Source organism: Telopea speciosissima, chromosome 2, assembly GCF_018873765.1.
Source record: "Telopea speciosissima isolate NSW1024214 ecotype Mountain lineage chromosome 2, Tspe_v1, whole genome shotgun sequence".
Lineage (NCBI taxonomy): Eukaryota > Viridiplantae > Streptophyta > Magnoliopsida > Proteales > Proteaceae > Telopea > Telopea speciosissima.
Window position 1 is genome coordinate 7,660,737 of NC_057917.1, and position 12,385 is coordinate 7,673,121.

Here is a 12,385-nt window from a genome sequence, read left to right on the forward strand (position 1 = left end):
ATCCATACTGTTCCACAACCGTATGAGAATAGTGTCATTCTAATGCATCCACTCCTCATAGGCTTTGATATCAAAAGGTTCTTTGGAATCAGCAGAAGGTGGTTTGGATTTGAAATACTTCATCTTCCTCTTTGCATTAATCTAAATCTTAACTGCTTGGACCCATAACAGATAATTAGAAACTCCATTGAGTTTAATAGTAGTGATCTGGAAATTAACATTGTTCAAGGTAGAAGCTTTGGAATCAGTCATCATGCACAACAGCAATAACACAATGTAGAACCGATAGAATCAGGAAGACACAGTTCTGGCCAGCAAGTAATTGATCGCCGAAAAATAAAGTAGATAGTGTTGTATTGATCTCCATGCCTGGAGATATATTGTAAAGCAATCGAGAAAGAAAACCCCCCAATGTGACACTGATCTAATAAAATTCCAGCAACCAGTAATCAATATATTCAAATCTGAACTTGAAACACCCAGATTTTGGGTGATTTAAAAGTAAAATCAATTCACGAGGCAGATTGCATCCAAATCAGAATCGATAGACCTTCCAAGGGAGGCAATGATGCCCCCTAGAAAATCACCTGAATCCAATGGTCAGATTCAGACTAATTTCAGAAATAAAAGTCTGCAAAAAATTACCCAAAAACATGGTACCGCCAGCAATAGATGATGTGCTCCGTAGTCCTTAATTAGATGGAAGATCTCTGTCAGTCTCAAAAGGGGAATTGATTGTGCATACCTGAGTGGCCAATAAAACACTAAAACTTCAAATAAGGTTGATGGCCAGATTGAAGTTGCCAGAATGAATCGATTCAGTCAGCAAAAAATTACCCAAAAACAGGGTACCGCTAGCTGTAGATGATGTGCTCCTTAATTAGATGGAAGATCTCTGATCAGTCTCGAAAGGGGAATTGATTGTGCATGCCTGAGTGGCCAATAAAACCCTAAAACTTCAAATCAGGTTGATGGCGAGATTGAAGTTGCCAGAAGGAATCGATTCAGTCAACAAAAAATCATGAAATCAGGTATTGGCAGTAGAAATTCAGATAGCTTGATGTAGATAGATAAATTACTCCATGAACAATCTTTAGCAGGGAGTATTCTTCATGTAGATAGCATTACCCAAGAGAACCCTTGTTTTTCATTGACATAAACCTAGGTCTTCATTGTAGAAAGCTGCAGCAAAGGGTGGCTGTACACCACAGGAGAGAGATCTAAATAGAACTTCTCAAAACAGTATTGTTGGAGATCGTAAATACTGATTAAGCACACTTTCATATCATGAAAACAATATCAGAAAAGGTAAACCAGCACTAACAAACCAGAAGAAGAGAGGTTAGAATAGCAGTTCCCCTCCCCACATTATATAATATTCATCAAGTACAATACCGCAAGGACTAGGAATACCCTCCAGTCCTTGCGGTAGTAGAAGTCTCACAAGATTACATCATAATAATAAATAAAACTAATTTCCGCAGGAACAGACAACAATGCTACTGCGGTATCATAAACACAACTTAAAGACATATATAATTGGTATCTGTTTTCTGCTGTCATGACTCTGATTGAAAACTTTGTTCTCATGTTTGATAAATCTGGAAATGATATGGTAAATTCAGTAATCCTCTGAAGTTGCATTTCATAGAAAATTTGAAGTCTAGATCAAAGTAGAGACGATATATGATAATTGCAATCGTTCATATTTTTTCTCTTCTTCCTGCATGCTTTAATTTGTCTGTTGAATTGATATCATCCTTTGGACATATTTTAAGTGATGTTTATTAACAAAAAAGAGAAGAGTGAAATTATACCTGTGATAATTGAATTTTCATATGTTTGTCTAATTTTAATAATCATTTCCTTTCTGTCAGATGCTGATTTTTGGAGCAAGCATTTTTTTCTTGATGTACAACACATATTGGCTAATTTAAACTGTAGGTTATGTGTCACAGCTTGATAGCTCAAACAAACTTAAATGTTGGTTTTCTGTGTTTTACAGTTTTACTGTACACACTGGTGCTGGGTGCTGGTCTAATTGTTCCTGAAATTCAAGATGATGGTAAGGTATGCTTATTTTGAGTTGACTTATTGTGGCTTATAAGTTCTGACTTCTGAAGTGCTTTTAAAATTTTATTATCCGACATAGGCCCTATCATTCAACCTATTTGTAATATTTACTGTACTTATGAGTTATGATTTGTATTTTATGTCATAATATTAATGCCTGTCATTATCCAATCTTTCACAGATCATATATTAGTTCATCCATACTTCCATATTATGATTTGTTTGGCTGACATATGCATGTTCATCCATATTATAAGTTATCGGGCAGGCTTCTGGTTTTATCATCGAAATATTATCAGGCAGGACTGATGTCACATGTATGACTAGCTAAATGTTCAAGGTTGACCTCTTTAAAGTAATGAAGTTGATAAAGCAACTTTAGTGGTTAATTTATCTCATGTTGCCTACAGTTACCACAGTTCTGTATAAACTGGAGTTAAACCATAGTTGCTGGAAGCTTGGTATGGATGGGGAAGTTCTTGCATCTCACTTCCACGTCTTTTGCTTCTCAAGCTGATATCTATTAGCTTGACCAAAGATCACTTTTTCTGGTGGATCTACTCTGATCTAGGCAGCTTTACATGGTCAAGTAGCAAAATTCCTCCAATAAACTTCCTCTTTTTTATTTATTTGGTTATTCTTTTGTTTCCCTGAAATTGGAGTGGTTTTTTCGAGGAGCCTTTTGGTCATCATGCCTGGACTTTCCATAGTGCATATAGTTCTTGTTAGTGACATTTTTGGTGTTTTGCTTGTTATGGTTGCACCTCTATTACTCTATAGTGCCTGAAAGATTTCCTGCAGTATTATCGGATATACAATTGTAGACTTGTAGTCACATTATCATTAAGCAATTGTTTTATGAAATCAACTTTTGATCTGAACCATAGACTTCTTAAAGATTTTCTTAGTCCACTTGCAGGTTAGAGTGGATATGGGTTAACCAATACTTAATCCATCTGATGTACCTACTAAATTACCAGCAAACAAGGATCAAGCTGTTATCAGATCAGAACTACAAGTCAATGGATTAACCTGGAATGTGACTTGCGTTAGCATGGGAAACCCACATTGTGTAACTTTTGGAACAACAGAAAGCCAGGTATTTTTTTTAATGAGTACCCAGATTATTTTGTGTTTATTGTATGAATTCAACCACTTTTCTTAATGTTCTTTGCTTCTCATGTGAGAGCGCCTCTTTTACAGTGTTCCCCTTAACTCTCCCTCTCTAGAAATATCAGTCTGATTATAACTGGAAGCTATGTATTACTGCTTAGGCAAACCATTGATCTAATTCTGAACCATATGGAGAAGCTTAAAAGATGTCACAATGATGCAGGATGGTTCTACCAACTTTGTAGTTTGCATGCTGCAAGTATGCCCACAAAAAAAGATAAGATATAGAAACTGACAAGGATGCAGTGAACGCAACATGGTTGCAAAGAGAAATCACGTAACCCCTGTCAATTCTGTCCAAACCCAACCGTACTTCAAACTCAGGATTTATTTATCCTACCAGGCTGTGTGGCTAAGATGGATGAGATCTCTCTCTAACCTTGTTAAGTGGCCTGTCGGTATAAGGTTGAGAGAGTCTATGGTTTGGTCTTTTTTAATTTAAAGCCCTACGCAGTTGACTGCAAACCAATAAAAGATATTGCTTTATGGAAGGACATAACAATATAGTTCAGAAGATTGATTTGCAAACCCTATTCGGCAAACACTAAAAAAATCCACTAAGTTCATATTAGGCTAATCAATTGCAATCTGAAGAGCACCCAACTGATCGGGGCTGAAAATCAAAATAAATCTAGAAATGCAATATTCTGACCTAAGCTTGATGAATAAAGTATGAACACAAGCAAGTAATCGCCAAAAATGGTAGGAAGTGAGCAACAGCTGTTAGAAACACGAAAATGCTGCAACTGTGCTCAAATTCATTATAGTTGTCACCTTGTGGTTAACTCTTTTTGACTGACAAAAATAATTAGGACTCTAAGTTTGCTGACTTAAACTCCTACCTGATTCAAAAGCTGAAAAGTAAAAGATATAGACTAAAATACCAATTTTTAAGCAGTGACCGACCATAAGTGCTTTTTAAATCAGTTTATTGCAACTTAAACCAATTGAAATTAAGAGTCTAGATGATATTAACGGTAACCTAGGCTGCATTTGGAAACACTCTGAAGAAGTAATTCCAGCTGTTTTTTGTTCTACAAATACAAAACACTGGAAATGTGTTTGGTAAGCCCAGTTCGTTTTTCTGTTCTCCCGAATTGAACCAGGCATATGGAACACCTAAAAAACAGAAACGAAGAACAATAAAAGCTTTGTTATTCGAAAAACTAATCAAGAGAAAAAAAACAAACAAAAGCATCGCATGAGACCCATCTCTCATTTCCCCCGCCCTTGCCCTCTTCAACTCCCCCGTCTCCCTGTCTTTCTAATCTCTCTCATCTCCCCCGTCTCCCCATCTCTTTCCTTTCTATCATCTCCCCCTCTCCCCCTCTCCCCCACCCCTGCTCCACCCCACTCCAGCTCTGCAACTTTCCTGCCCGCCCTTCTCCCCTTCTCTCTGTCTCCCTTCTTCTCACCTCTCCCCTGACTCACCTCCTCTCGGTCTCCCTTGCATCCAAAATCTTTTTCTCTCCCAGAATTACCAAACACATTTTTAGCTTGAAGAAATACTCCCCAAGAATAGAAACAAAAAAAAATCTGATTCAAATTCCTGGGGAATATAAATGTTACCAAACATGGCCCTATATGCCCAGGTTTAATCAACCTTCTTTTGACTTATGTGTTGGCCAGGTACTGATATGGTTAGAAACCCTCCTGCCAGGGAGAACATACAACCTATGTGACCTCGTGTGGTTCCCATGAACTGGTTAATTTACATCGCATAAATTAAAATAAACCATGCACAGAAACATTAGAGATGCCACAACTAAATTTAAGTATTGAAATCTTTACAGTTCAGCCATGTGAAAAAATTTTGTCAGTAACCATCCCACATCATGACATACCTGCCTAGCTCTGACCCCTGCTCTCTCGGACTACTGGTTGGTTTATTCTCTATTTCGTCTTCCATTTTTTTGAGATCTTTTCTCTTCGTCATTTACAAGTTCACTCATATGATTCTTTTACTTAAGAAAAAGGGTAGATATATGTTTTAGGATTAGTGAATATAGGGCATTTGGGTTGCCTGGGATTCGAACCCGGAACTAGTTGGATGGAGTGGATCATTTCCTTGTTGAAATAAGAAAAAAAAAAAAAAAAAAAACTCCTTCCCCAAACCATTCTTGCATTTTTCATAGCACATGGCTTTCTCTATGTATACAAGTAAAACTCAGTTCCGTAGATGAGACTGTAAAAAAGTTGAATACTCAATTGATTCAACCATTACTGCATGAGCACTTCAGAATTGAAATGAATGAAATATTTTTTTTATTTCTTCATCATTTAGGGATGATTTCTATTTACATGGTCTCATAAACAATCTATCATGGTTGACCAAATCATTGATACGAATAATATCCAAATACCAAGTCCGTTCTCTATATAACCTCCACAAAGGAGAAGACTGAAGAGGCTCTTGGGAAGATCAAAGAATGAACTTCTTCTTCCTCCGTAAAGAATTCTTCTAATAATTCTGAATCCAATCTTTTCAAAAAAGCGCGTACAGTACTTTTGTGTTTGGAGCCAAAGTTCTAGCACACAAAAGTCGAAGTATATACTTTATTCGTCCTGGTCAGAGGAGAAATTACTAAATGTTTAGCATTCCCTCCCGCTTGGTGCCAATAAGTTTTTTATTTGTATTTGAGGGAAAAAAAAAAAAGAGAAGACTATGCCTTCATCATATGGAATAATAAGTAATAAATTAATAATGTTGATTCACGCATCGTGGAGTCTTTCTCGACGAAGTTGGGATTAAGAGTTTCATTTTGTAAGCATCTGAAGGGTTGCTTCACCAAAGGCGATCACACACCGACCTAGGCAATCACTGGCTACAATGCAATGCTACAATTCATCAATTTTTTTATTGACTCTATTCAGGCGGCTGGACGCCTGAAGACCCACCCGCCTTTTCTATATAGGCGAATAACCATAACAATTTTTCTCTAATGCCAGAACAGGTTATTTTGGTTTTCAATGGATTGCAGTGTGTTCTTAGGACTTTTTTCTGAGTTAAATACATATTGTCATGATGAAATCTTCAAACTATTGGAGGATTAGATTTTTTTTTCCTGAAGAGAACGGAATTCAGATAAAATCTGATACAAAACTCAAATCAGCCTTATCCTAAAAAATATTGGTTCGGGTACATGGATCCTCTTTCACCAGTCAACTCTATTCTCAGATAGAGTCTGACAATAACACTTTTTTCTAATAATGATTTAAAACTGCTCAATGATTTAGAATTTTTAACCTCTTTAACCTTAATGTTTAACAAGCATCTGTTACTGAATTTCTCATGCTAGTTTTTGTACAGAATTTGCAGGTTGATAGATTAAATTTGGCAGAAATCGGTCCAAAATTTGAGCATCATGAAATTTTCCCTGCTCGAACTAACACGGGTTAGCTGCTATCTTTCTTAAGGCTTATTTGAAGGTTCCTATGATTTGTGACATACAACAAATTATTGCTCGTATAAATCAAATTATATCTTGGATATTATGTAACAGCCGGCTGTCAAGCATAGGAAGATCTGTCACCCTTGGGTCCTAATGGTGAACGAGATTCCACTAGAGGCTAAACTACTAATTTCATATGGCTTATGTTATGTGCTTCAGTGCGCATTTGAAAGGGTATTAGTGGAGGGAGATTGGGCCAATGTGATTGGATGAATTAAGAATCCAGGGAATGAGCCGTCAAGGTTTTCTCACCTCATTAGATAGACCAGGCACCTTATCTCAATTGAACTGTTCATTCATGTGGATTTTAGATTGTGTTAAAGACATGGGAAATAAGCCTGCTAAACAGCTAGTGGTTAAACCTATGATTCGTTTTGGATCCTCTATGCCATTGTAATACGTTGAAGTTTGTTGATTTTGTTCACATTGTTTTTGCTTGTAGTTTTGTTGGTTGCTTTCAGCATGTGTAGGTTATAATATACGAGAGAAATATTGGAAGACTTTATTACCTTCTAATATTCTGTATTAATCTATGAGGCACCTTGGATCATTAAAAATAAAACCATGCAACTAAGCATGCACAACGACATTAAAAAAAAAAAGGGAAATTTACGTCTATCACCCCTGTGTTTTCAAACAATTACGTCTACTACCCTTGGGATTTCATCTATTTCATAAACCTTTCCTGTATTTTGAAAGATTCTTACAAATTTACCCCTACCGTTGGATGAGAACAGTTAAGTGATGATGTCATCTTCCAAATATTAACAAAATGCCCATAATACCCTTAATGAAGGTGCTTTTACATATTTACCCTCATTTGTTTGTAACCCTAACATGCTGGTTTCTCTCTCTTCTCTCACTCCTCCCTCTCGTCGCCGGAGTCCCCTGTTGGGATGGGTTCATCATCGCTAATAGCTGGATGGAAGAAGAGGGTGACGAAAGAGATGCGGTTTCATGGACTAGGAACAACGGTGGTAGTAGTGGCGGTGGAGAAAACAGGGACTACTTGGGTCCTCTCTCTACGTTCAAATCGATGCTAGACGACTGGTACGTGCACAGTGGAGGGAACCCGTCTCACACCATGATTTTCAGAGCATCCACAACCACCAAGATATAAGAGACAACACCTTCTCTTCAAACCCTACTGCAGCTGAGAATCTTCTGCTGCAGTCAGTAGACTCCTCGTCGTCGTGCTCTCCGTTGTCCGTGTTTAATCTCGACCGTTCTCAGGTACAGTCCTTGCCTCCGAAATTTTGCTTGTCTTCGCTGCTCAATGTCGTCTGTAGTAACCTGTTTGAGAGCGGTTTCGATTTGGGTTGTGACCCGGGTTTATTGCGCCCTTGCAAGGGAACCTGAACACGAACTCCCCTGCTTTGATGAACAGAGGTGGGGTTTTAACTGAGTTCAACGGTTTAAGCCCCCAATCTCATATGGGCATCCCCGATCTAAGCTCCAATTCACAATTTCCATCCACTCGTTTCCTCTTGATGGCGGCCGACAACGGCTGTTAGCACTGGTTTCAGTCCACCCGGGTTTGGAGGTTTTGACTTTTTAGGGCTTTGGTAATCCATAGTTCCTCAACAAGTCCAAGGTATTGACAAACAGCCCACTCTCTTTCAGAAGAGAGCGGCTCTGCAGCAGAATTCTGCTTCCCCTAACAAAGTGAGAATATGGGTTTCGCGGGTTCGGAAGGAAATAAGGGGAAGAGGGAGTTGAACGGAGCCCAGGAGAAGAGGAGGAAGAACTACATCGAAGAGGATGCAGTGGAGGAGGCAAGCATCGATGGGTCCGGTTTGAATTATGATTCTGATGAAGCTACAGAGAATAACAACAACAACAAAGTGGACGAGAATGCAAAAAATGGTGGAAGCAACTTGAATGCTAACAGCACTGTCACTGCTACTGATCAAAAGGGGAAGAAGAAGGGGCTCCCGACAAAAAATCTTATGGCCAAGAGGAAACGCAGAAAGAAACTCAATGACAGGTTTTACATGCTGAGGTTGGTTGTTCCAAAGATTAGCAAGGTTAGAATCTGCGGTCTTACATTTTTCGTTCTAGTAAATTGAAACCAGAGTGGAATTTATCTCAAACTAAATGGTCTCCCCTGTGCTGGGTTTGCTCTTTGAAGTTAGAGTTCTCCCTCTGTTTTTCGTTAAGTTATTATTGGGAGCATTGGCCCAAAAACAAGTGCCCCCCCCCCCCCCCCCCCCCCCCTTTTTTTTTTTTAACTTGCCGTGGTGGGGGTTATGGTTTCGGAGGCGGAGTTGGTGGTTACAATGGTGGATACGGCGGTTATAACGGTGGGGGTAAAGGTGGCGGTGATCGAAGGGGAGGTGGTGGTGGTGGATGTTACAAGACCTTGAAGATGAACAGTAACAGGGGGTGGGGTGGAGAGGGTTTATTTCTTATAAGAAATAAGAAAGGGCTAAATGCTCATTTCCTTTTAAAACTAACAGAGTTAGTACTCAGGGGTACAGAAGTAATTTTTGAAATCTCAGGGGTGGTGGATGTAATTGTTTGAAACCACAGAGGTGGTAGACGTAAATTTCCCTAAAAAAAAAGAAGCTTTTCTATCCACAAGGCTCTTTGATTCATCACAAATCAACAACCATGCAATAAAAAAATAGGGAGAATGTTTTCTGTACCGGAGGCGCAGGCTGCGCCTAGATACATGGGGGTGGGCGAAATGACCACCCTGCCCCCTGAATGGCAGGCCCATGTATCTAGGCGCAGCCTGCGCCTCCGGTACAGAGAACATTCTCCCCAAAAAATAACAATTATATGGAGTTTGAAAAGGCATACAATGGGTTGATAAACCCAAGACCAACTCAAACAACTTCTGATTTTGTAGAACAAAACCAAACCCAATCCCTGATTGGACCAAGCCCGTAATGATTCCAGTAACAAAAGATTAACAAAATAACCCTAATTACCAAACATGTGACTAATTAAAAATTAAACGAAAAATAAAAGAGATTCAGAAGCTAAGCTAAAGCTGGCAACCCTGAAAGCTAACACTGGGCAACCCTGAAAGCTAACACTCCTCCTTTGATAGTCTGGTCATTTGGACCCATTGGTGGCACCATGTAGACCTTGTAGAAGAACTGATCCCAGAATTGGGTTGTTTTACATTCTGCATCTCTTCAACCAACGCTTGAGAGTTTGGACATTTCTTCATGTGCAAATGATCGTTCTGCTTGTGTAACTATTTAGCAATGTAAGTGTCAAATTGTGTGCCAGCAGAGGCAACATATAGAGTAAAGACTATACAGACACTCCCCCCCCCCCCCCCCCCCAAAAAAAAAAAAAAGAGAGAAGAAAAAAGGAAAAAGATGTCATTCTTCTTGAACCCTTTTAAAACTTCCCTAATCCTCTCAACCCAAATAGTCCAGCTAGCTACAGCAGGTACAAGTCTCCAGTCACTTCTTCCACAAGGTGACAACCCATAGCCTTTCCTAATTGAGAGAAGCCTTGCAATATCAATAAGGTTGGTGTTGGAATGAAAAATAATCTACAATCTCCAACATCATAAAGTAGGATTTAATAAAAGAAGGGAAAAAGAACGCTACCTGGTCGCGTGGACGGCGTGGTTCCTGCGCCCAGACACAGGAGCGTGCGAAAAGTCCGTTCAGCCCCAGTGAAATAGAAAATCCCTTCCAAACCAATGCCTTTGTCTACACTATCATTGGCCATGGTGCAGGGGCGACACGACTAGGATTATCCTGTATGTGTCTCGCATCCTCGTGGGAATTTGACAATTGATTCATTTTGTGCTGTACGGATTGTTTGGACCTTGGTTACCGAGAGTAGAGGATATTTCAGCCCATCTAACTGGTAAAATTTCAGCCCCAAACAAAATAGAACTGCATTAAAAGATAGTACAAAATTGGCGATAAAGGGTGTACCCAGTGCACGAGGCTCTTGCCACTGCGGGAGTGCAGGGTCTGGGAGGGTCATAATGTACGCAGCCTTACCCCTGCTTTTTGAGAGAGGCTGTTTCCAGACTTGAACCCGTGACCACTTGGTCACAATGGAGTATCCTTACCGATGCACCAAGGCCCATCCTCTATTAGTGACTTCACAAAGTGGTACCATCTCAGTTATCAGTGACTTCCCTTGCTCATTAGGGCTTAAAACTTGAGCAGTGAGATGGGTGTGGTGTCCTCTATCACATGGACCAGTCATGTCTATCTACGACACAAAACAAATCTTGAGACTTGGATGAACTCTTGAAGACTGGCTACCAAGTGCTTGGCTTATACTCTGTTAATATGATTTTCTTCCTTCATTTCTTGATCTTAACTTGACAATCTTGTTATTTTGAACTTACAAATGTAACTCATGGTATTATTGAACTACATCATGCTTATTGAAGCTGAACTAATTTCTGAGGGTTGCTGACTGTGTTGTTGTGGTTGTTTTTTGTTTTTTAAAATACTAATGTCTCTCACTATTTTCTGAGGATTGCTCATTTTGTTATTATTATTATTATTATTTATTTTTTTGTTGATGCTGCTGATGCACTATTACTTGGTCCTTTGCTGCTCCATTTTCTTTTGTATATTTGCTTTTGATTCCATATGAACTTGTGCACCTTATGACTCGTAAGTCTCATTATTAATTTTTCCCCAGAATTTGTGCAAGTCCTCTCTCGTTCACACCTGAAAATGCGTGTTTGGGAGCGTGGTGCCGGTCAGTCATTCTTTTCACATAACTGTTATTGCTTGGACTACGTTCATTTATTTAGTTGATTGGTTGGATTTGTTTTATTTTCTTTTGAATTTTGTGGTTCGATTTTTGGTTGGTAACGACATTCCAAATAACCATTCATGTTCTGATACTGTGTTGGTCATTACAGTGTTTAAGTTGTCTTCTTGTAGCTAGTGTTCCAACATACTAAACAATTTAACTACTCTTTGAATTACTCATTAATAGCTGCTCAACTTTTGAGATCTTTTCTGTAAAATAGGTGCAACCCTAGCTTGTGGAACTGGAGCTTGTGCTGTTGTGGTTGCTGCAGTTCTTGAGGATCGTTCTGAGAGGGTAAATAAGAGTATGATTTGATGTAGAGAAAATAAAAAATTAGAGTATTCTTCTCCCTGTCCTTATTTTTCTATGCATGTTTCGTCAATATTACATTTTCTTCCCAGAGCTGCATGGTTGATTTGCCTGGTGGGCCTTTGGAAATCCAATGGAGCGAGAAAGACAATCATGTTTACATGACTGGGCTTGCTGAGGTAGTGTTTTATGGATCTGTACCTCTTTGATTTAACTCAGATGATTTCATGGATCACCTGGTAACAATGAGGGATGATGTTACCAGGATCTTGTAGAACTATATATTTATGTGCTAGCTGTAGGGTAGGGCTAGTCAATTCTCAAATCTTAAAATCTATTTTTATACAACTCTAGTTCTATAGCATGTTTCTAAAAGAATGCCTGCTATAATGATATTGTTATAGTAATTCATATCCCTGACATTTGTACTATCATATTGTTTTATTTTGATTTGATTATAGCTATATTTTATGAAATTTAATATGACACAGAACTGCTCAAGTACCTACAGGTATGACAACCAGAATGTGCTTCCCCCAACAACCCGAAAAAGAAAAGGGGTAAAAAATATTACAGAAGAACAAAAACATACTTGTCACTGCTGAAACCTATAATCAACCAGGAGT

General features: G+C 38.8%; 1 pseudogene; it reads left to right on the forward strand.

The window, feature by feature from the left end:
* LOC122652758 overlaps positions 1 to 12,179 on the forward strand; it is a 62,010-nt pseudogene extending 49,831 nt beyond the window's left edge.
* Positions 12,180 to 12,385: the final 206 nt, after the last annotated feature.